This window comes from Oryctolagus cuniculus, chromosome 2 (assembly GCF_964237555.1).
Source record: "Oryctolagus cuniculus chromosome 2, mOryCun1.1, whole genome shotgun sequence".
Taxonomy (NCBI): Eukaryota; Metazoa; Chordata; class Mammalia; order Lagomorpha; family Leporidae; genus Oryctolagus; species Oryctolagus cuniculus.
Window position 1 is genome coordinate 9,068,696 of NC_091433.1, and position 24,502 is coordinate 9,093,197.

At 41.5% G+C, this 24,502-nt stretch overlaps 1 long non-coding RNA gene across 1 annotated transcript; it reads left to right on the forward strand.

The window, feature by feature from the left end:
* The first annotated feature begins 299 nt into the window (after positions 1–299).
* LOC138848771 (uncharacterized) lies at positions 300–16,473 on the forward strand. The gene is made up of 2 exons (XR_011386835.1): positions 300–413; positions 10,015–16,473. It is a non-coding gene; the product is annotated as an uncharacterized lncRNA (long non-coding RNA).
* The last annotated feature ends 8,029 nt before the right edge of the window (positions 16,474–24,502 follow it).

Sequence of the window (24,502 nt, forward strand, 5' to 3'; positions counted from 1 at the left end):
GTGAGGACCTGAAAGTCATTTCAGCAGGATGGTGTGAAAGGGCGAGGTTGGAGACAGGGCCAGGAAGAGTGCAAGGTCCAGACAGCACCAGGCTAAGGTTGCTTGGATTTCTATCCCAAAGGAGAAAGCGGAACTCTGGAGGTTATTTATTTGAACTCATTTCCTGCATCTTGGCCCAGAATTTCTCCCATCGATGCACAATCTCCTCCAGGCCAGTGCCCCCTGCTGTGTGAAAGGTCATAAGAACTGGCCCCACACCAATAGAAATCAGTAACTTATTGCCATGTCCACGGGGTAAACTGGCTTGCAAAGAGAAAAAGCAGCCTCCAGGCTCCTAAACAGCAAGTTTTCCAGGCTGGGGTTGATTTATGGCTCTGCCTCTGAGAGAGTTTGCTGGAGAATGAGAGTCCCAGGTAACACCTTGCTGACCTTCTGCGGCCTTTCTTAGCTTTTCACCTGCAAAGCCAGAGATCAGCTTCTTTGACAGGCAATTTCAGCATCCTCTGTGCCAGCTGAGGTACTGCTACTCATAGCTGCATTGTGGGTCTCAGCCAGGATGCGTGTCCAGCATATATTGTGTGAGGGATATGCAATCAGAATTATTGCTGTAATTTCATGGACAATTCACATATGCGCATTTATCCTTCAGAATAATCATATAATATATGGAATTATGATTCTCATTTTACTGCCTGGGAGGGTAAATTTTGCAATGATTTAAATGACTCATCTTGGAATAGTCAGTTAACATTCCAGGTGGGGTTACTTGAATTTCTGACACATTTGCCTTCTTTCTGTGTGGTATGTAACTGGCATGCTCTTTGATGTTTCAGTTCATAGCTCTCCTGGAGTAGAGATCTGTGCCTCTTGCTGAAATCCTGGTTCATTTCAGATCTTCTTCAGATGTTGCAGTCTTTCCTGAGGATGTCCTAGGGCCCCTTTCTTTGTGTTCCTCCTCTTCTGTTCTATTTCCCCTTTGCACACACTTCTGTGACTGTCCACATCCCACAGAGATATCTGAGTTTCTGCAAAGGGCAGGGAGCCTCTCAAAGGTCTCTCTTCTTTCTATTTCCTGGCCTCAACAAATATTTTATGAATAACTAATGAAAAAATTGTGTTGGCATTTCAATGGGGAAAGTTATTTCACCTAATTCATAGCAGCTCTCAGGTCTGCAAATTTTGCCTTTCACTTATTTGTCCTTTTTTGTACTTCCATGAAACGTAAGGAATGCTTCCAGTTGACAACATAAGAGTAGTGTGACTACTGGAGACTAAAGGGGGTCTTTTCTTTCTGAAAAATCAGACAGCTCTGCAAGTCTTTCCTCCTATTCTTTTAGCTTTTCTTCATCATTCCCTTTGTCTTTCTTTTCCTACTTCTAAAGCTATGGTTGTCCATTTCAAAGATGAAGCCAGACTAAAGAAGGTTGGGAATAAAATTGATGACAGTTTTAAATTGACCATGTGACTTACAATATATCACCAGTTCCTTACTGAGAAGTCAGCAGCATGGGGGCATTGGGTGAGTTCTGATCTCAGACAGCTGTTGCCACTGGTGAGCTGTGAGTGTACCCAACTTCTCTGTGCTCCCAGATACATCATTCATAAATTTGAGGTAATGATTGAATGAATGTCATAGGATCGTGACAAGGAAAAATTAAACTTGAGTTGCAAAACCCAATGCCTATCACGAACAATGTCTTATTATGTATTAATATTTCCGTTGAATAGTTTCCAGGTAAAGTGATAGTTCACAGTCTTTGCTGTGTATTCTATTTATATACCAAGTTTCTTAGAAACACACATTATCAGCTCCCAACTGTCCCAATAAATACAGATCAGAGTTTATTTTTCTTATTAATTTGGATTATGAAATTCATGTTCATTTAACTGAAATATTAGAGAATTATATCATAATTAAGAGCAGAAGATAATTCTTCCACAGTACAAAAATGTTAGTTTAAAATAACAAATATACATTTGTATAATTTTTTATGGCTGCAGAGTTTTTCATGCAAGTCACTCTCCTTGACATTGGCTAAAATTATTAGCATACCTAAGAAGAAATATGTCCATCATAAAGGAGGCACACACGTTTAGAAGATCCTAGTAAAGTCTGGTCTTCATTGGAGGATAATGAGGTCCTACACATGTACCTTGGGGAGATGGGTAAAAAATAATGATATTAGTTATCATCTTAATATTGGCTGATAAATGTTAATAAATATTTTTCACCAGACTTTTAAGGAATGTTTATTTTTTATTTGAAAGGCAGAATGAGAGAGAGAGAGAGAGAGAGAGAGAGAGAGAGAGAGAATGAGATAGACAGACAGAAACAGAAAGATCTTCAATCTAGTTCAACCCCAATTGGCCAAAACAGCTGGGACTGGGCCAGGCAGAAGCCAGAAGTCAAAAACTCCAGTCAAGTCTCTCATGTGGGTTGCAGGGGCACAAGTTCTTGATCCATCTTCTGCTGCTTCCAAGGCATATTAACAGGGAGCTGGATTGGGAGTGGAGGCTGAACTTGATCTCAGTCACTCTAATAAGGAATGCAAGGAATGTCCCAAGCAGCAATTTAACTTGCAACAATGCCCTTCATCAGCCTTTGGCTGGGTGTTTTTACATATAGAATTTCAGTTTATTCTCACACCAAAGCTACAAGATGCATTCATTGTTGCCATAAAATATGTACATAAACCATGATGTCAGTGTTATCAACCTGATGCTCATTTGTTCACAAAGAGGACTATAACCATGCTATAGAACACACTGATATATGATTATCAGCACTTTCTCTCTATATAGACTTGCTAAGTAGAACTGCATCATATTCAAAAGATTACTTGGCAAGAATTCATTCAGAACAAAAAGATTTATTTATAAGATTCAAAAACAGGCACCAAGATAAGATGACCCATCAGGCTCTGGATTCTGACAGAACAGTTGGAATTTCAGTTCTAACACACGTCAAGAGCTTTTGCTTGTGGATTTGAAGGCCAGACAATGAACTGTGATAAATTCGCTAGGGTATTACACTTGCGTGGACCAACCTAGGAACTTACCTGGCCTCTGCACATGAGACTTCTCTAGCTCTTTGTCGACTTGCTTGGAATCCAGTTCCATATAAAGCAAAATAATTCTCACTTCACATTCTTTATATGTCAGTGAGTCCAGACATGTTTACAAATTTTCTGTTTACATTCTGCCTCAGTGATACTTTTTGTTGTTGTTAGGCTGGCACTAGTTGAAGAGACAGAACCCAAATCTCAAGAAAAAAGTTTACTTCTCACTTCCATAAAATATACAGTCTAGCATCCCTAATTATCCCTAACTGAGTGATGACTCTCCTCCATGTGGTAAGTCATGGATCACTCATCTTGAGTGTCTACCATCTTTGACATTCTGCCTCCATGTTTACCTTAGAAGGTGTATTGAGGATCTGATAAGGGAGAGTTTTCTTTTTTTTTTTTTCTTTTTTTTTTTTTTTTCCTTTTTTTTTTTTTTTTTTTTTGACAGGCAGAGTGGATAGTGAGAGAGAGAGAGAGAAAGGTCTTCCTTTTGCCATTGGTTCACCCTTCAATGGCCGCCATGGCTGGTGCGCTGCGGCCAGCGCACCACGCTAATTCAATGGCAGGAGCCAGGTACTTCTCCTGGTCTCCCATGGGGTGCAGGGCCCAAGCACTTGGGCTATCCTCCACTGCCCTTCTGGGCCACAGCAGAGAGCTGGCCTGGAAGAGGGGCAACTGGGAAATAATCCGGCACCCCGACCGGGACTAGAACCCTGTGTGCCAGCGCTGCTAGGCGGAGGATTAGCCTTTTGAGCCGGGGCGCCGGCCTAGAGGGAGAGTTTTCATGTGTCAGCTCTGAAGATGTACCTGTCACTTCTGCTCTTATGCTAATGGCTATCATTTAGTCACAGGGCCAATATGAATCCAGAGGGAAGAATCCTGAAAATGTAGTCTAGAGTGTGCCCAGGATGAAAGAACAGTGTTGAGGAGTAGCTAGCCAATTTATGCCGTTCTGATCAGGTATTATTTTGAGGTGGAATCACTCTAGATGCCTAGTTTTGTATACCAAGCTTCCTTTTTCAACATCTCTACCTCATGTCTTGAAGGCGACTCGAATTTCCAGACTAAATGTTTTATTTCCTTCTTATGTACCTAGCAAAGTCTTTTCCTTCCCTATAGTCTCTTAGGTAATGAAACACCAAAATTCTCTAAGACATCTATCCTAGAAACATGAGATTCAACCAAGATCCCCTTTTGCATGCTTGTGTCTTAACCAGTCTCTATGTTCTGTCTCATTTTCATTGTCACTGCTAGAACTTACCATGGGTTAGTGGCAAAGACTGTGATTTCTAGAATTGGGCTGCCTAGTGTGGTTCATAGAATTAGGCAAAGAGTGCAGGTTCTAGAGTTGGAATTCTGAATCTATCATTATTAGCCTTATTACTTGAGGAAACTACTTAACTTTTTATGTTTTGTTTTTAAAATCTCATCTGTAAAATGTGAAGATTATAATAATTGAGTCAACCTCATAGGGTTATTGAGGAAGAGATAGCTTACTATATAAAAATTCCTTTACAATGACTAGAGTATAACATGCACCTTCCTTTCTTCTGGTCCTAATTAAATGGAAGCCATCTCAATTGATCCCTCTGTCTCTATTCTCATTCATCTCTCTCCCATCCATTCTATTAGTCTCAGAAGTCTCAAATTCTTCAGTGATATTTCATCATCATCCAAATAAATTCAAAATTTATTCACATGACAGTTGACACATTCTAAACTTTTGGTCTCAGATTTCAATTCATCCTTTATTTTGTATTCCACCAAATCCAAACAGTGATTTAAGATCATATCAATTTCTTTATTTTATTTTATTTTATTTTTTTGACAGGCAGAGTGGACAGTGAGAGAGAGAGACAGAGAGAAAGGTCTTCCTTTTGCCATTGGTTCACCCTCCAATGGCTGCCCCAGCTGGCGCGCCGTGGCCGGCGCGCTGCGGTCAACACGCTGCGCTGATCCAAAGCCAGGAGCTAGGTGCTACTCCTGGTCTCCCTGGGGTGCAGGGCCCAAGGACTGTACTCCCGGCCACAGCGGAGAGCTGGCCTAGAAGATGGGCAACTGGGACAGAATCCGGCGCCCTGACCGGGACTAGAACCTGTGGTGCTGGTGCCGCAGGCGGAGGATTAGCCTATTGAGCCGGGACGCTGGCCAGATCCTATCAATTTCTTATTTATACATTATCGAGATCTGATTTTATTTTAAAATATTATTTATTTATTTGAGAGGTAGTGTCACAGAGAGAGAGAGGGAGCGACAGAGAGAAAGGTCTTCCATCCACTGGCTCATTCCCCAGACAGCTGCAATGGCCAGATCTGGGCTGAGATCTGAAGCCAGAAGCCAGGAGCTTCCTCCAGTTTCCAATGCGGGTGCAGGGGCCCAAGCACCCGGACATCGTCCACTCTCTTCCCAGGTCATAGTAGGCAGCTGGGTCGGAAGAGGAGCAGGTGGACTTGAACAGCACCCACATGGGATGCTGGCATCGCAGGCAGAAGTCTAGCCTACTATGCCACAGCAAAGACCTGAGATCTTTTTAAATGTTTAAAATGCCTGATTTCTAGAAAGCTGAAGTGTAGGGAAAATGATTTTATTTAAAAGTTCGTGCCTTACTAATTGCTACCAATTCTTTACCACCACCACCTGATATTTATCTATCTTTCTAGTTGTCTTTATTTATTTTTTAAAGATTTATTTTATTTATTTGAAGGACAGAGTTACAGAGAGAGGTAGAGACAGAGAGAGAGAGATCTTCCATCCGATGGTTCACTCTCCAAAAGGCCAAAATGGCTGGAGCTGCGCTGATCTGAAGCCAGGATCCAGGAGCTTCTTCCGGGTCTCCCATGTGGGTGCAGGGGCGCAAGGACTTGGGCTATCTTCTACTGCTATCCCAGACCATAGTAGAGAGCTCGGTCAGAAGAGGAGCAGCTGGGACTAGAACTGGCGCCATATGGGATGCCGGTGCTTCAGGCCAGGGCTTTAACACTCTGCGCCACAGTGCCAGCCCGTATCTATCTTTATACATATAATATATATCTGTAATAAATCTCCTTAAGTGTGTGTGTGTGTGTGTGTGTGTGTATATGTGATGATTTTGGAAAGTTTCTGTTTTTTCTTATTTGTTTCTGGAATCTCTGAATTCCATGATAATTGTAGAAGAAAGAAACTAGGAAAACCATAAATTTATGGTCAAATAAGTACATGCTGTGTCTGCAATCCATATCTTCAAGATATAAGCCATTGAAGTTAAATGCATTTCTGATTTTAGATGCCAGATACTTACATTTTAAAATATCTCTCTACTTCTTAAAGAGAATACAGAGAGTCAGAGCAAGAATATGAGAGGGATAGAAAAATCATGGAAGTTACTCTTGATTTCCATGGAAAATGCCATCAGGCAGTCTTACAACAGGAAGTAAGTACTTGCTCTCATATGGTGCTTTTCAGTGGACTGTAGTCGGCAAATTTCTAAAATGGCCTTGAATGATCTCCATGTCTTGATATTCTTGTACTTATGTAGTTCATTCCCTTGAGTGTGGGCTTGACCTAGTGACTTGCTCCAACCAAAACATGTATGGTTGCATCTCGCCAGAATTCCCCTACCTTCTTGTCCAGAAAAAGCCAGCAGCCACACTGAGAGATGCATGAGAAGGGGCCTTTGGCCTACAGTAAGCCAGGAATTGAGATCCTCAGGAATGCATCTCACAAGGAACTGAGTCCTTTTCAAGTCGTGTGAGTGAGCTTGGAAGCAGACACTTCCCCAGTCGAGCCACATCAGGAATGGAGCCCAGCTCATCACTTTGATTGAAGTCTGTGAGAGACTCTGGGCCAGAGGACCCAGGAATTGTGACATAATAAATATTATTGTTAAGCCAACTACATTTTCCAGATGATTTTATAAATTTATGTGCCAATAAATTTACTACAAAAAATTTCTCTATTTCTCTGACTTCATAAAAAACCTTCAAATCTTTCCCTTTATGTTTGAAAGGGTGTAAAATGTGACTACAACCATGCTTTCAGATATAAAGAACACTCCTTCTGTTTGTTGAGTTTGATTTATCACGTGTCAGTAAAAGAATAAACTCCTTCCAGTTTATCACATCCTACCTTTTACTCTCATTTGCTCTCCAGGTTTTTAAGAATTCATTGTTCATTACTCAAGTCCCTTTGGACCTCACCATGACCTTACACAGTACTTGGTGTATGGTTGATACTGAGTGAATATTTACAGAGAGGAATAAAGGAGAAAGAAAGGGGAAGACCGGAAAAACTAATGCCATAGGAAGAGATTTAACAAATAGGAAGCAACATAAACATTCATCATTATTTGGTGACAGTCTCTATGAAGAGCAAAGACCAGTGTAAGTGAAACCAGACATGGTATTGCCTGTGGCTGGTGGACATCTATATTTTCTCTCTCATTTGCTTTTCTTTAACATTTATTTGTGGTTTCTTCATGTTGGATACAGTTCTTTGTGTGTCCCATTTGACATGCCACTAATCCTTACAACATGCCTGTTAGATAGGCTTCAGCAGCCCTCAAAAACTATTCATAATTATCCTAAAGCCCTGTTATAAAAGACATTTTGGTAGGAATGAGGCTCCTTCCCAAGGGGTTGCCATCTTCCTACATCTCAGTCCTCCTTCTGTCAGTCCTTTCTAGTTGGGAGAGTATTTCTGAGCAAGACCTATTCAGGTCATTGCTTCCTCTAATGATGTTTCCTTGAGCCTCTCTACACAGTTTCCTGTGTAACTATGGACTCTGCACTTTTGTTCCTTGAAGTGATCAGTAAGGAAGAGTGGAGATGAGCCTGGAGGATGGCGGACTGGGTGACTGTAGTGCTGAAGGAAGAGAATGAAAATAACAGTAGTTGTTTGTGGAAAGGGGCTCAAAGGAGCTATGGAGAGCAATATTTATTCATTAAATGAACAAGCATTTCATGGTACTAGAAGACAGATAAAAGTAGAAATCACATAAAAGTAGAGCTGCATTCAACGTTCAAAACAAGTTTTTATTGGCTGGCGCCCTGGCTCAATAGGCTAATCCTCTGCCTGCGGTGCTGGCACCCCGGGTTCTAGTCCTGGTTGGGGCATCTGATTCTGTCCCAGTTGCTCCTCTTCCAGTCCAGCTCTCTGCTGTGGCACAGGAAGGCAGTGGAGGATGACCCAAGTCCTTGGGCCCTGCACCTGCATGGGAGACCAGGAGGAAGCACCTGGCTCCTGGCTTTGAATCGGCTCAGCGTGCCAGCCATAGCAGCCATTTGAGGGGTGAACCAAAGGAAAAGGAAGACCTTTCTCTCTGTCTCTCTCTCTCTCTCACTGTCTAACTCTGTCTTTCAAAAAAAAGTTTTTATTAACTAGTACTACTCAAAGTTGGCCCGAGATGGCTCCTTGGTACATTGTTCTTACTGTTTACTATAGATATTTGGAAGGAGCTAGGAACTGTGCAATTAGTAGGTAGTATTTCTGCATTGAGTGGAAGATTCCGCTGGATTCATTTGTGATTGCAATTCTTTGGAAACTTTCATCTCAGTTGAGAGAGCATTAAACTTTTTTTTTTTTTAAGATTTACTTATTTATTTGAAAGGAAGAGTTACATACAGAGAGGGAGACACACACACACACACACACAGAGCTTTTCCATCCTCTGGTTCACTCCTCAAATGGCCACAACAACCAGAGATGTGTCAGCAAAGCCAGGAGCCAGGAACTTCTGGGTCTCTCAAGTGGGTGCAAGGGCCCAGGAACTTTGTCCATCTTTTGCTGCTTTCCCAGGCACAATAACGGGGAGCTAGACCAGAAATGGAGAAGCTGGGACTCAAACTGGTGCCCATATGGGATGCTAATGTCCCAGGTGGTGGCTTTATCCCCTATACCACAACATTGGCCCTCAGCATTAGCTTCTTGATAATATGTAATACCTTAAGAGAAGCACCAACGCACATGCGTGTGCACACACACATACACACACTTTCTGTATCTTACATTTGCCTTCCATATACTCTTTATGTCTTACCTGCCCTGCCTCCCTGACTTGGTAATCTTCCTCGGAGCCTTTTTTTTTCAAGTTTATAATTTGAAAGGGAAACACACACACACACACACACACACACAGGGAGAATCTTCTGGATTACTCTTCAAATGTCTGCAACAGTGGGGCTCAGCCAGGCCCAAGTCAGAAGCTATGAAGTTCATCTTGGTCTCCCGCACTGATGACAGGCGCCCAAGTACTTGGCCATCATTTGCTGCATCTCAGAATGTACCTTAGAAAGAAAATGAATTGGAAGGAAATGAGGGACTTGATCCCAGCCCTTCCTGTATGGGATGTGTGTGTCCCAAGTGTTGGCTTAACCCACTGAACCACAACATTTCCCTAGCCAATTAGCTCATTTATATTGTAAGTCCCTATGGTGCTTAATTTTATGTGTCAACATGGCTAGGCTACAAGATGCCCAGATAGTTCATCAAACATTATTATTATCGTTTATGAAGTTAATATTTAAATAGGCAGTAAGCAAAGCAGATAACCTCTGTAATAGAAGTAGGCTAATCCAGTTACCTTAAGTCCCAACTAGAACCAAAAAATTCAGCCTCCCTGAGCAAGAGAGAATTCCCTGCAGGTGAGGTGGCCTCTGGACCTCCACTATACCCTTAGCTTTCTTGGGTCCCCAGCTGTTAGCCTTCAGACTGGAACTACAGCATTAATTTCCTGAGCCTTGAGCCTGCACTACAAATCTAGAATCACCATTGTACATTATTCTGTGAAACAATTCCTTACAGTAATACCTCTCTCTCTCTCTCTTCCCTCTACCCCTCAACATATTAACATTAGTCCTATTTCTCTGGATAATTCTAACATAACCCAAATTTTGGTGGACTTACCTCCTGTTTTGAAAATAATTGTGTGAGGCTGGTGCTGTGGCATAGCTTTTTTTTTTTTTTTTTTTTCCAGCCACCGGCCCCTTTATTGAGTACCAGGTGTCAGCCTGAGTTGCCTTGGGCAGCGCTTCCATCCCCGCCACTGGCAAGAGCCCTGGTCCCCAGCCCAGGACGATCCAAGGAGAGATGCAGCCACGCCGAGGTATGTGTGTGCACGAAGCGGGCACTGGCATCCGGAGCCTTGGCAGCTGGCCCTTGAACTCATAGACTTCCTGGAAGGAATGAGGCGGGGTCGCTGCTGAAGACCCCACCCCCAGGGTGGGAGCTCATAGAGGTGCCGTGGCCTCTTCAGGGGTCCTGCCCTGCTTGTCCCGCAGAGGCCGGTGGGGGCAGCCCATAGGCTTTGTAGAGCTGATCAAGAAGCTCCTGCTTCTCGTCTTCGGGAAGGAAGCTGGACTTGGCCGCGTTGATGTTCAGCCTCCGGAACTCCTCCTCAGTAAAGCCCGTGGGCCGCTAGTGCAGCTCCCTCCTCAGCCAGGGCCCAGGTCTCAGACTGCCTGCGCTCCGACCACCGGGCCATTCAAGCAGAGACCAAGAAGGCATCTCGGAAACCGGCCATCGACCGAGAACCTGCACGCCAGGCATCAGAGACAGCGCAGCCGACACTTGCCATGTGTGGGGAACGTGTGCACACGGGCCTCGCGCAGCTAGGGCAGCCCCGCCGTCCCAGCAGGAGAGCTGTGACTGGGTCTCTCCCGGGAGCTGCTGCACCTCCCCATCTGGGCAGCAGGTTCTCCACGAGACGCCAGCCGCAGTCGCGGGCCCTTTCCCACGCCCTCGCGTCACTCCCATCCTCCCCCACCCCGCTGGGAGCTCAGGCTGCCCCCTAGGGCTCCACCTGGCACTCCACTTCCCACTCGCCCTCGGGGCCCCGGCTACAGGCACTCACACTTCTCCAGCTGGTCCCCGGTCACCCGGAGGAAGGCCACGGAGATCATGAGCAGGTTGGCGATGAAACAGGCCTCGCACAGCTTCCCGACCGCGGGGCCGCACGGCCCTCGCACCACGCCCTGGTAGGTGCCCTGGCCGCTGCAGGCGGCCGCGTAGCCCAGGATGACCAAGCCGCTGATTAGGAAGACCAAGGACACCTGCGGAACAGATCCCCGAGGCGCTGTCACCCGCGTGCTGACATCAGAGCCGCACAGCGGGTGGGTCCTGCCGGCCTCTCGGGCTCCACATCCATCAGCCTGGGATTCGGACAGCTTTGTGCCTCAGCGGGTCGCAGGAGGCGGCAGACCCCCACGCCGCCTGGTGTTAGTTGTGGGGAGCAACTCGGACTAGACTAAGTTACTCGAATTAAGACTTATTCTATGCATCTGCTCTCCCACAATATGGCGCTGGGAGAGGAGGAAACAGCTTCTACACAGCTGCCTCCAGTTCAACCAACAAGCAGCAGGACCTGCTCCTGATTGGAGGAGAGCAGCGTACTCGGCATGTGGGTAGCAGAGTTGGGATTGGTGGAAGAGGACTATAAAGGAGGAGAGAGACAACATGCACCAGGAACATCTAAGGGGAACATCTGAGGGAACACCTGAGCAGCCCCCGAGAGAGCCGGCCGGCGGTGTGCCGCTCCCCCGCGGAAGTGGGGAAAGTGGCAGGGGGAACCGCCCTTCCACGGAGGTGGAAGGGTCGGTAGCCAACCCGGGAAGAACCAGCAGCAAACCCGGGAAGGGCCGAGCAGACCAAAGAACAGCGCAGGGTCCTGTGTCGTTCCTCCGTGAAGAGGGGGAGCGGCATAATAGTGCTGTGACTCGGATAGGAAGCCTAGGCAGGGTTTAGTGTCGTTCCTCCATGAAGAGGTGCCAACATCCTGTATAGGCGCTTGTTCGAGTCCCGGTTTTTCAACTTCCAATCCAATTCTCTGCTATGGCATGGGAAAGCAGTGGAGGATGGACCAAGTCCTTGGGCCTCTGCATCTGCATGGGAAACTCTGAAGAAGCCCTGGCTCTTGGCCTCGGATAGGTGCAGCTCCCTCTGTTGTGGCCATCTGGGGGAGTGAACCAGCAAATGGAAGACCTCTCTCTCTCTCTCTCTCTCTGTGTGTGTGTGTGTGTGTGTGTGTGTCTGTCTCTCTGCCTCTGCCTCTCTGTAAATCTGCCTTAAAATAAAAAAATTAAATAAAAAAAGAAAATAATTGTGCTTCAATACTCTCCAAAGCTTTAAAGAACAGAATCTATAGCTTATTCCTATATGTACTTGGAACAGTAATAGGAGCAAACTCTTTAGACATAGACTGGGCTCTGCCTATTTCACTATAAAGTGCATGATTTTACTAGAATTTCTGATTTCCTCTCTATCTAACTCTTACTTCAGAGATATTGTTATCATGTTTAAATGAATTAAAATATATGATAGGAATTTGTGAACCATTTTAGCCTGTGCTGTTTTGTTAGAATATTGTAATATCCACTTTCTTCTTCTTGAAGGGATACTGTTTAGAAGAAATCTCTAAAAAATTTCTTTTTTTTTTTTTTTTTGACAGGCAGAGTGGACAGTGAGTGAGAGAGATAGCGAGAAAGGTCTTCCTTTTCCATTGGTTCACCCCGCAATGGTCGCTGTGGCCGGTGTGCTGTGCCGATCTGAAGCCAGGAGCCAGGTGCTTCTCCTGGTCTCCCATGCGGGTGCAGGGCCCAAGGACTTGGGTCATCCTCCACTGCCTTCCTGGGCCACAGCAGAGAGCTGGACTGAAAGAGGAGCAACTGGGACAGAATCTGGTGCCCTGACTGGGACTAGAACCCGGGGTGCTGGCCCTACAGGAGGAGGATTAGCCTTTTGAGCCACGGCGCCAGCCTAGAAAAATTTCAATGGAATCTTCACGATCAGATCATAACACTTGTGTGCTTGGTTTTATTTCTCACCTTCACTCTGAGTGGCACAATTTCTTGGAACTGTTTTGAATAAGAAATGAAGGTCACATCCCACCATCTGGCATACCTTAAACTCAAGAAGTACATTCACTGTTCTGGACTATAGTCTTTGAAGAGATTATCAAGGAGGAAGAAATCTCATTCACTGAAGATCAATTTTCAAGATTTAAAGAAATAAAGTTAATCAAGTAAACCACAGGCAACATAACTGAAAACCATATGTTGTAATTCTATTCTGATGATGTCATCTTTACTTGTTCATAAATAAGACCACTTCTGGCAGAGGATATATCACCTCTTCGTATAACTTTTCTTTTATGAAATGAAAGCTTCTATTTACCATCAATAACTTTAATTTTTGAAATACTGTCTTACCAATTCATACAACCACTTTAGCTCGACAAGTTAGTTGAAACTAAGTTAGAAAACAGTATTATTATATGTTCTTAAAAGGAGGTTTTTTTTTTTTCTTTTTTAAATCATGAAGAGAGATGCTGTTGAATGCAGTGAAGGGCAAGAGCAAGGTACTGGATCATGGCCTGGAATGTTTCAGATGGGCAGTTGCTTTGAAAGAATAACAAAAGAAAGACAGTACATCTGTCTTTTGGTATCCCTAAAGGATTGGTACCAGGACCTCCCAAGGATGCTGAAGTTCCTTAAACTATAAGATGGCACAGGATATGCATAGAATCCTCATAGTCCTGTAGTTTTTAAGTATTATCTCTAGCTTACTTATAATACCAAATATAATGTAAATGCGATGTAAATAGCTGCTATTCTTTGTTGTTTAGGGAATAATGACAAGACAAAAAGTCTGTACATATTCAGTGGAGATACATTTTTTTTCCTGAATATTTCAGTTCCCAGTTGTTTGACTCTGTGAATGCAGAACCTTCACATACAAAAGGCTGACTATTCCAGTTTCAAGAGTCCATCATCAAAACCTGGCAAAAAAGCAAAGCTTCTATCTAGCTCTTAATGGAGTAAGAGTAGGAAGGTAGACTTACAATTTCTTTTCCTTTTCAACCTCCTTTATTTCAACAAATAACGTTACAATGCGTTCAGTAGCTCAAACCAAAAACCTGGGAGAAATCTTCAATTCTTCCTTTTCCTTCAGACTCGTAAAGAATTCTTCTTCAATCAGATTTGTCCTAACGAGAGGCATCAGTTAGTCTGAGTGGCCTGCAGCTGTAGAAGGGCACGTCCTGGAAAGGACTGACTTAGTGGGACATGACTGTTCCGCCTCTATTGTGAAAACACACCTCCAATTTCCCATGCTTGCATTTTCATAAGCTCTGTTGCATGTTTAATGAAATCCTGTTTAATATTTCTAATATGCAATATTATTGAATACAACTGAATTTCAGGGTGGAATCCTTGTTGGAGACATCTCAATTCCAATTCTTTTGACTTCAAGGCAGTTATGGTATTTGAGTTTGAAAATAGGTATGCTGAAAATTGGTCTTTATATCTGCATTGAAACAGAGTAATTTTTGTTTTGTCATTTATACTCTGTGGTGATGAATCTGTGTTTGGACCTTGACACAAACCTCCCAAAGCTCATTCAAAAGTCACATTACATAGTGTGTATAAAAATCGCTTGATTTCTTTCAATTATGATATTGCCATGTTCTTTGGAATGGCTGACACCCATTAGTCCCTTCTCTGTAAAAACATAAAAATTCATTTCGGGCAACAAAATTCAATTTGTCTTGAGTGCAGTTCTGTAAAAAATAATAATCTGTGCAGCATTCTAATCTCCTTCTACAGTGTTATGTTGAGCCTGGCCAGCTTTATCTAGCCTTGCCCTAGTATTATAAGTATTGTAGTATTAATGAGAAATTAATGCTTCTGGTAAAGCAACTATTAATGACAATAGAAAGTAATTAAAACCCAAGAATTGAACCTGGAGGAAATTTGCTCTACTCCAGAACAAATCAAAACAAATTTTTGTTTTAATATGCTGAGAAATGGTACTATTTGTTCATCATTATTCATTTCTTCCCAGCATTTGATCTGACTCTTCAGCCCTGGTTGCTCTATTTGCCCAATTACTGGGAAAAAAGACTGTGGCCACCAGTGGATTTTCTAGCATGTTTTCCCTTGTTTTTCTCTGTAGCATTCAATTCCTTCTTATCAGGATTGTCAGTATAGAAATCTCTTCTTCCTCTATATTCAGGCAACTAAAGTCCCAAGATAATCAGAGACTTTAAGTTGGTACTTAATGCCATGTGAAAATGTTGTTCTACTTAATACTATTGGTTGAACTCATTAATTAACACACAATTATTCTTAGATGTTTAAATTTAACTGAAAAGTGATCTCTGTTAAATATAAGAGTGGGAATAAGAGAGGGAGGAGATGTACAGTCCGGCACATGCTCAATCAGACTTACCCCTAATCGTAGAGTTTGAAACGTGCCAGGGGACTCCAATTCAGTCCCATCAAGGTAGCATGTACCAATGCCATCTCACTAATCAAAGTGATCAGTTTCAGTTCATAATTGATCATAATGATAGGATTAAGAATCAAAGGGCTCACATAAACAAGACTAGTGTCTGCTAATACTAACTGATAGAATTAAAAAGGTGAGAATGATCCAACATGGGAAGCAGGCCACACAGTAGACTCATAGAATGACAGATGTCCTAAACAGCACTCTGGCCTCAGAATCAGCCCTTAAGACATTCAGATCTGGCTAAAAAGCCCATGAGAGTATTTCAGGCATGGAAAGCTAAGACACTCTGGTAAAAAAAAAAAAATGACCTAAATGAAAGATCTCTGTGAGTGATATCCCAGAGGAAAGAACAGGTCATCAAAGAAGGAGGTACCTTTCTCTGAAGGGAGGAGAGAACTTCCACTTTAACTATGACCTTGTCTAAATAAGATCAGAGTTGGCAAGCTCAAAAGCTTCCTTAGCTTCGGCAGCTCATGATAAGAGCGTCGGGTGATTATTGACATCATAAATAAGAGTATCAACTGTTAAATCAACAATAGGAATCACTGTGCACTTACCATGTGTGTCCTTAATGTGTTGTACTATGTGAATTTATGGTATAACTAGTGCTCAAACAGTACTTTATACTTTGTGTTTCAGTGTGGATGCAAACTGTTGAAATCTTAGTACAGAGTTGATCTTCTGTATAGAAAAATAATTAAAAAAATGAATCTTAATGAAGAATGGGATGGGAGAGGGAGTGGGAGATGGGATGGTTGTGGGTGGTAGGGAGGTTATGGGGGGGGGGGAAGCCACTATAATCCAAAAGTTGTACTTTGGAAATTTATATTTATTAAATAAAAGTTTAAAAAAATTATTTGATTAAAAAATTTAAAAAAAGAAAATATTTCTCTTAAACAAGAAACTGTATACTTGTTGAATGAAGATTTTTAGGGATAAGAAGCAGAGGTACATGTTTGATGAAAAATTAGGTGTTCATTTCTCTGGAAAGCTGATAATGATTATAGACATTGCCTAGAATTGTTGACATTTAATACCCACTGTGAGAGCCATAGTGATGTCATCTGCTGCAGAGCCTATAAAATGGGATGCATTAATGTTACCTATTTCAGAAGATATAAAACAATAAAATATTGCTTTATACTTAGATCAACTGAGTAGTGTTCTAAATTTATTTTCTACATTTTCTGTTTTGATTTTTCATGTGCATGCATCAAAAAAGGAAAAGAGCAAAAGAAAGGATACATGTGAATATGTTGCCCTGTTGACAAAAGGACCTTTGCAAACAGTTAAATGACATCATCTTCACTTTCAAATCAAAGTCAGTTGGGTAATTTCAATAATTGTTTAATTATTTTGTCACTTTAAAGAAATTGTGATAAAACTGAGAATTTCTTGCCCTAAAATGGAATTATAAATGCCACTATGAACACAATCAAAATGTAAACATTAAAGAAAATTATGTATGTGGGGATAATCTTAATGAAAATATTATTGAACATACCATCATGGCATGCAAGCAAGAAGGCTATGGATCAAATATAAATATAGATTATGGATGGAATCTAAACTAGTTTTAAAAATTCTACCATCAAAATAGAAGCATTATTAGTTGTTAAAAGACAAAAAGATAGAGGATTACATTCAGAGGATATAGAATACTCTTGTTTTGGGGACAAATCTGATGTCGAATCAAAAAAGACTATTAGCACTGTGATGCACATTTTTTGCTCTTTGCAGATGACCTAGTTGCCTAAGTTAATTTTCTCATTTTTCATTCAGTTCTATTTCCTTGTTCCTCTTATAGGGTGAGTAACTCACTGTAACAAGTATAGTTCTAAGATTTATAGTACTTTTTGTTTTAAAGTTTTTAAGAATTTTATTCAGTGATAAATGCACAGGAAAGTGAGGGCTATATTTAGGGGACAAATAAAGATCTAGAAGATAAGTTGGGCCTATACCAGACAGAGAACAGGCCAGGAGCTAGCCCCATGGAGCAAGCATTTGGTTATGAGCAGTCACAGGTAGCTTAGTGAGGCAGCAAAGCAAAGGCAGAGAGCAGGCCACAAGCCCTGTGGAGCAAGCATGCAGGCAAAAAAAAAAAAAAAAAAAAAATTGTATCTGCAAATCACATTGAATGTGTTAAAAAATCAAAAATTGAAATAAAAAATTAAATAAAAAAAAAAAAGAAAGCAGAGAATGGGCGGCCTGAAGGCCACACACCCACAAGGCAGAAAGGGAAGGGCCCACAGTGTTCCAGGCCTTTTATTTATTCCTAAAGGGGGTGTGGTTACATAGTCTGATTGGCAAGGGGACTTATGGGTGGGGTCAGGTAGGGGCATGAAGACCACACTCACAAGGGTGTGGTCTTCCAGTTCACATATCTATTTGATTTTACCCTATGTGCCTGCTATCATTCCCCCTCAGAGACTCCAGACCTTAATCTTAAGGGTTTATGAAGGGCAAGAATCATCATATCTTCTTTAATTGCTTCCTGCTTATTAGGGGCATAGCACAGGCCTTGCTTGTCCTGGGTCTGGAAGTCTCCACCTATCTCATCTAACAAAGTTGCTTTATGAGCTGGAGAATTTCAGTCACTGCAGATGGCTGTGTCCCCTGCATTGTCAGTTATTACTCTCAGAAGTCATTGAGTTCTGAAACACATAAGTTTGTTAATTTGCATAAGCAAAACCGGAACAAAACCAGTTGCATGTGGTGCACCCCTTAAGATGGAAAGAACATATCTTACAGACTCCCAGGTAGTGGGTGGTGATCGGCTACCCTCAAGTAGATTATAAAGCCATTTAGCTTAAGCATAGAGCACTATAATAGAAGAACCTATTGAGGAGTTTATTTTCAATAACAGCTCCCAGAGAGAATCAAAAGAGGAGGCAGGTACAGCATGTCTGCCTTAAGGTGCGGCAGTCTTGATGTGACGAGTGCAAGCGCTTTACTTATCTTTTTGTTTTTGGAGAGATAGCTAAGATTTTCAGTTGGCATGCAGGAATGATCAGGCATGTCTTTTGAGTTTACCTGAGGATACTTAAGAGGTAGAAATTTAATCCTAATTTTACTGAGGTAGTCACGCTCAGTAGCACCTGGTAAGGTTCCTTGCATTTAAGCTACAACTGATCTGGAATGGCTGTTTCTATGAATGGCTTGCTCAGGAATTCCTAATTCTGGAGCTTTTGTTAAAAACTCTTTAATTCTTTGGAACACCTTTTGTAGCTCCCCTGTCCAGCACAGTGTGTCTGTGTCAAGGCCTTTTAAAGCTTCATACAAAGGCTTGAAATCCAAATCCTGGAATCCATTTTCCATAAAATCCTGTCATCAGAGATTCCCAATGATGGAGCTTCGAAAAACAGGTACACTAAAGTAAGCCAAGATCTTTATCTTGTGCTTATTCAAGGATGTTTGAGACCATGTCTGATTTTTACCTTATCCAGTGATTTTGGTACATGACACTTAGAAAAATTAGTGTTTTAGGGTAAGTCAAAAATGTCATATGGCTGTGCTATAAAATGGACAAGCTTTACATTGAGAGTGAAAGTTTTATTGAATGGAAATGCCATGTGAATAAAAAAGCTAATTGGATATTTGTGTCAACATTCAATCTGGGTTCTTGAATGATAATTCAGAGACAATGTGGCAGTTGCTAAAGTAGACAAGAGCAGCACTGGATGTTTATGTGAATATTAAGGGCCACACCAGCCATCTGATAGGACTGATAGTCGTGGCCCTGGCATGTGAGGCAGTGAAAGGTTACATCCTGAGCTGTATTAACGAGAAGTGAAATATTTTCCAAAAAAGCATGGCTCCCAAGAGGTTAGGATGGTGTCTGCTTGAGAAATATGTGCCTGGGTTTGGCTGTTAGGAGATTTGTTTCTGCAGTAGTTTTTTAAAATGCAAATTGTAAGAAACGTGAAAGATCATAACATAAAGCAGAAGAGGACATAGTATGTGTGGGTTTTGCTGTTTGATTAGTGGCCATGCACCATTGCTATCTGTGTAAGTATTTGAAAATGAAGGCAGTCATAGCTACTCTTTCATGTGGTAGAAAGAACACAGAGATTGGTGTTAAGAGTCTTGGGTGGAATGTATGAATTTAGTTTTCTATGGACTATCAGTTCTTTCTTTATAGCATGCTGTATTAACTTTTCATATACATATATATTATACCATTCATAGTTGTACATTTGCATTAATCATTTTATATTTAATGTACTTGAAATATTTCCATATCAGCCAGCATAGACTTAACTCCCCTTGATACTTGTGCAGAATTTTATTGTGGGAATTAATCCAATCAACATTATGTGGATAGTTATTAAAATAATTTTCCAGCTTCCTACTGAAGTAGACATCCTAGTTAGTAAATTTTGTCACATGTTTGCATGCAAGTATGTAGAACCAGTTCCTAGAGATGGAATTATTGAGTAATCAGAAAAGTCTTGCTTAGGGAAGATATTGGCTCACATATCCTCCAGGTGCTGGCAAAGGTGTGGATTAGCTAAATGCTTTCATGCACTGAAAATTCAATTGAGATTGAAAATTAGTGTGAAATTCCAGGAAGATTACTCTAACTTGCTTATTAATCATAACTCCCTTTAATGCATTCCCTTATGAAGATTTTTTGTTTGTGCATCTCATAAGCAATTATCTCAGAGGAACCTTAGTTACAAGAATAGCCCAGATTCATATATCTGCTGAGTTCTCTAGTAAAATGTTTTAAAAATTTTGTTTGTTTTGTCATAGGTGGGCTTCAATTTAGACTTGTCTTTTTTATTTTATTCAGATATGGAGGGATTTGGGGCCCTTAATTAATCAGTCATACATTCCTAATGAGTAGATTGAAAACAATCCTCTGAGTGAATCCTGCCCTGCACCAGTTCTTCCTCAGTTCCCTCTGGGTAGAAATGGGGAAGGCTGCCACTCAAGCACTTGCTCTAATCTGGCTCCTCAGTTTCTACTACTTATTTCCCTTGCCCTTGGCTGCTGGTTTCCCAGGCACATATGTGCATGAATAGCAGATATCATGGATGTGCCAAACTCCAGGCATCTCACAGGGAGAAATAATGCCAAGCCCACTGCCATCGATGTTTGCACCAAGATTAACATAGAGGAATGGAACTCAGGGGGGTTGCTTGTGGTACGACAGCTGATCATTCCTCTCAGATAGTCTTGAATGTATACTTGCACCATATAGAAGAATAAGACAACTTTGTTCAACATCTGATATAGAATACTTTTTAAACTGGTATTCATTTTGCTGTGATATACATTCTGCTTATGTTGACATTATGAGAAATGGCCTTATGAAAACCTTAGTGGGGTTTATAGAGGGTATGTTATGTCTGTCACTGTATTCTTCATGTCATAAGCATTCTCTCTCTCTCTTTCTCTTTGTCCCTCCCTCCCTCTATACCCTTACCACTCATTCTTTAACAAAAATCCTTGGGAGTAATTACTGTGGGATCTTGATAACAAAGAGGGTTGTAATTATTCTGAGCCACTGGCATAGTACTTCATTGATATTTCAAATCAGGTAAGAGCTGAGTTTGGTATTTCTGTGTTGCTTGTTAGCAAGCACAGAGCTAAATCTGTGACTAACCTACAATAGGTTTTGCTTATAATGCCAGTTCATCTGATTCAGAAGAACAAGACTCCATCTTTTTCTGTACAACACAATCTACTCATTATGAAGTGGGTTATTATGTTTGTATCTGTGAACACAATTCTTTAACTTCATAACCTATCCTGCAGACAGTGGGAGACTTCACCACAGTGTTAATTTAACCTTGCTAAGATGCACACATCTGTTTCCAACCCCAAACACCTGCTTTTTCTAATTCCTTTTTTGACTCCACTCAGATTTTCTAAGGGTGGTTTGTGCTGCCTTCTCAGGGTTCCACAGAAGTGTCCATTTTGGCCTTTTAAAAATTTCTACATCTTGGCAAAATGGGGAATGTTTTGGGGTCCTCTGCTAGTCCTTACTTGGTATTAACTCCAACAGAATTTTATTTTCTTACCACTGCAAGCCAATTTATGGTTGTGTGATAAAAGTTGCACAATTAGAAATTAATATTCTATGTCTCATAGACACCTGATTTTAGCTTTATTGATTTTTAAGCAAATCTTGGGTGTTAGGATGGTTGAGAATGGTGTAAGTCATCAGACCTAAATCTATCTCTCCCTAGTTCATTAGAATATTTCAACTTTCCTAAATAATGTGTAATGCAATATTAGCTTTATCCCAGCAGTTTTGTAGGCCATTTTAAGGTGCTTTCTTTTGCTTTAACTAGCTTTACTTTGTTCCTTCCCTTATTTGACAGCTTTTTTGAACTCTGCCTTTAGTATTTATAATCCAAACATTTGTTAAGATATCTTGATAGCTGCCCAAACATGTTTCTGGAGATTTTTGGAGGAAAGGTATCATGCAAGTAATTTTTTTATAAAGATTTATTTATTTATTTGAAAGAGTTACACAGAGAGAAGGGGGGGAGAGAGAGAGAGAGAGAGAGAGAGAGAGAGAGGTCTTCTATCCATTGGTTCACTCCCCAATTGGCTGCAACAGCCAGAGGTATGCCGATCCGAAGCCAGGAGCTAGGAGCCCCTTCCAGGTCTCCCATGTGGGTGCAGGGGCCCAAGGACTTGGGCCATCTTTGTCGCTCCCCCTCTTCGTGGAGGAACGACACTAAACCCTGCCTAGGCTTCATATCCGAGTCACGGCACCATTATGTCGCTCCCCCTCTTCGTGGAGGAACGACACAGGACCCTGCGCTGTTCTTTTGTCTGCTCGGCCCTTCCCGGGTTTGCTGCTGGTTCTTCCCGGGTTGGCTACTGTCCCTTCCACCTCCGTGGAAGGGCGGTTCCCCCTGCCACATTCCCCACTTCGCAGGGGAGCGGCACACCGCCGGCCGGCTCTTCTCGGGGGCTGCACAGGTGTTCCTTCAGCTAGATGTTCCCCATAGATGTTCCTGGTGCATGCCGTCTCTCTCCTCCTTTATAGTCCTCCTCCGCCAATCCTAACTCGGCTGCCCACACGCCGAGTACGCTGCTCTCCTCCAATCAGTAGCAAGTCCTACAGTTTATTGGTTGAACTGGAGGCAGCTGTGCGGAAGCTGTTTACTTCTCTCCCAGCGCCATATTGTGGGAGAGCAGATGCATAGAATAAGTCTTAATTCCAGTAACTCAGTCTAGTCCGGTTTGCTCCCCACACATCTTGTACTGCTTTCCCAGGCCATAGCAGAGAGCTGGATTGGAAGTGGAGCAGCAGGGTCTCAAACCGGCACCCACATGGGATGCCAGCACTGCAGGTGGCGGCTTCACCCACTATGCCACAGCGCTGGCCCGAGCAAGTAATTTTTTTTAAGGATTTATTTATTTATTTGAAAGTTCACTCCTCAATTGGCCCTAATGGTTGGAGCTGCACCAATCTGAAGCCAGGAGCCAGGAGTTTCTTCTGGGTCTCCCACGTAGGTGCTAGATCATTACCTGCTGCCAAAGAAAACACTGAGACAAATCTTCTTATTTATGACCCATTGAGAATACAAAAGGTGACTCATGTTCTCATGGATATTTATCCAGAAATGGGTTTGGGGGTAATAGAGCATCTATATTTGACTAAACTCTACAGTACCTGGGTTTCAGAATAGCAAATTTCGCAGTACACTCGATATTCCAGCTTTCTAATTTTGTCAATATGATAATTTTAAACTGACATATCTTTATTTTAATTTTAAAATTTGTGTCTACTAATAAGTTTGAGAGTCTCAGTATATGCCACTATATCCCCTATATTTTTGGTTCTTTTTTCTGCTTTTCTGTTGTTTTGAGGCTGATGATCAAACCATCTGCAAAGAATTACACTTTCTCTTCTCTTACAAGTCTAATTCCTTTGATTTATTTTGTCATGCAGTTGTATGTCACTTAATAGAGAGGATTTGTTCTGAGAAATGTGTCCTTAGGCTGTCTTGTCATTGTATGAACAACAAAGAGAGCACTAGCACAGACTAAGATGGCCAACATCATGAGGTGATGAAATCTTATGGGACCATTGTTGTGTCTTTTGTCGACCTTGACCAGAATGTCATCACACAGCACATAACACCATTGAATTCAGAGCCTCTAGTCTATATAGCCATTCACTGTTATAACTTGCTCTACATACTAGAGGGAATACACATAACTTCTAACATCTAGAATTTTAACTTAGTTTATTGTTTTTTAACCTTTCTAGTTTTCTGATAAATATTTGTAAGGCTATAGCACAATAAAATGCATAATATATTCTTTATTTCTCAAAACTTTTTTTAATATTCAAACAACAGAAATTTATTATTCTGCATTTCCAAAAGCTGAAAGTCTGAAACACGACTGACTGACTTGGCTCAATGAAGGACCACATTTCTTTTTTATACATAATTTTTTGATCTATATAAGGTGAACACATTTTGATATGTGCTGTTTCATTGCCAGTTGTTCAAAGTATTTTTCAGTTATTCTGATTTTTCATTAGAATCCAAAATTATTTGGTGACACACAACTTATTTTTATATCTATGGCATTTTTAAATGCATCACTTATTTCTAATTTTATTGCATTGTGGACATAGAAGACAGTCCGTATGACACTGAGAGTCAATTAATGGCCTACTTCTTGGTTAATGCTGTGGTCTGAGCATTCCCCAAGGTCTGTTTGATTGGAGGCTTGGTCCTCAGTCAACAGGGTGGAGATATTGAGAAGATAGTGAGAAGTGGACTTTTAAGAGGTGAATCATCTTGGAAAGATTATTGGAAATGCAGTTTTCTGGACTTTATCCAAGACCTGATAAGTCCACATTTCTGAAAGTGGGACCCAAAAATTTCCATTTTAATTTAGTTCTCCAAGTTATCCCCTTAGTGCTAAAATATCTTTGGCTTCTTTTATATCTGTTCTCAGAGCTGAATTCTATTTTTGGTGCTGCAAAATTAATTCAATAAATTTCTTTGGCAAATTGACCGATTTGGCTGAAAACAGTTAAATTGTATAATTTAGCAAACATAATTATTAAATGAGTTTCATTTAATTTTATTTATAACCAACAAAAGGTCTCCTAGGTAGTAATCATTCAGCAGAAATTTTAAAAAGAAAAGAAATGAAAAAAAGAGGTAGAACCTAGTGGTGGGCTTTCAAAA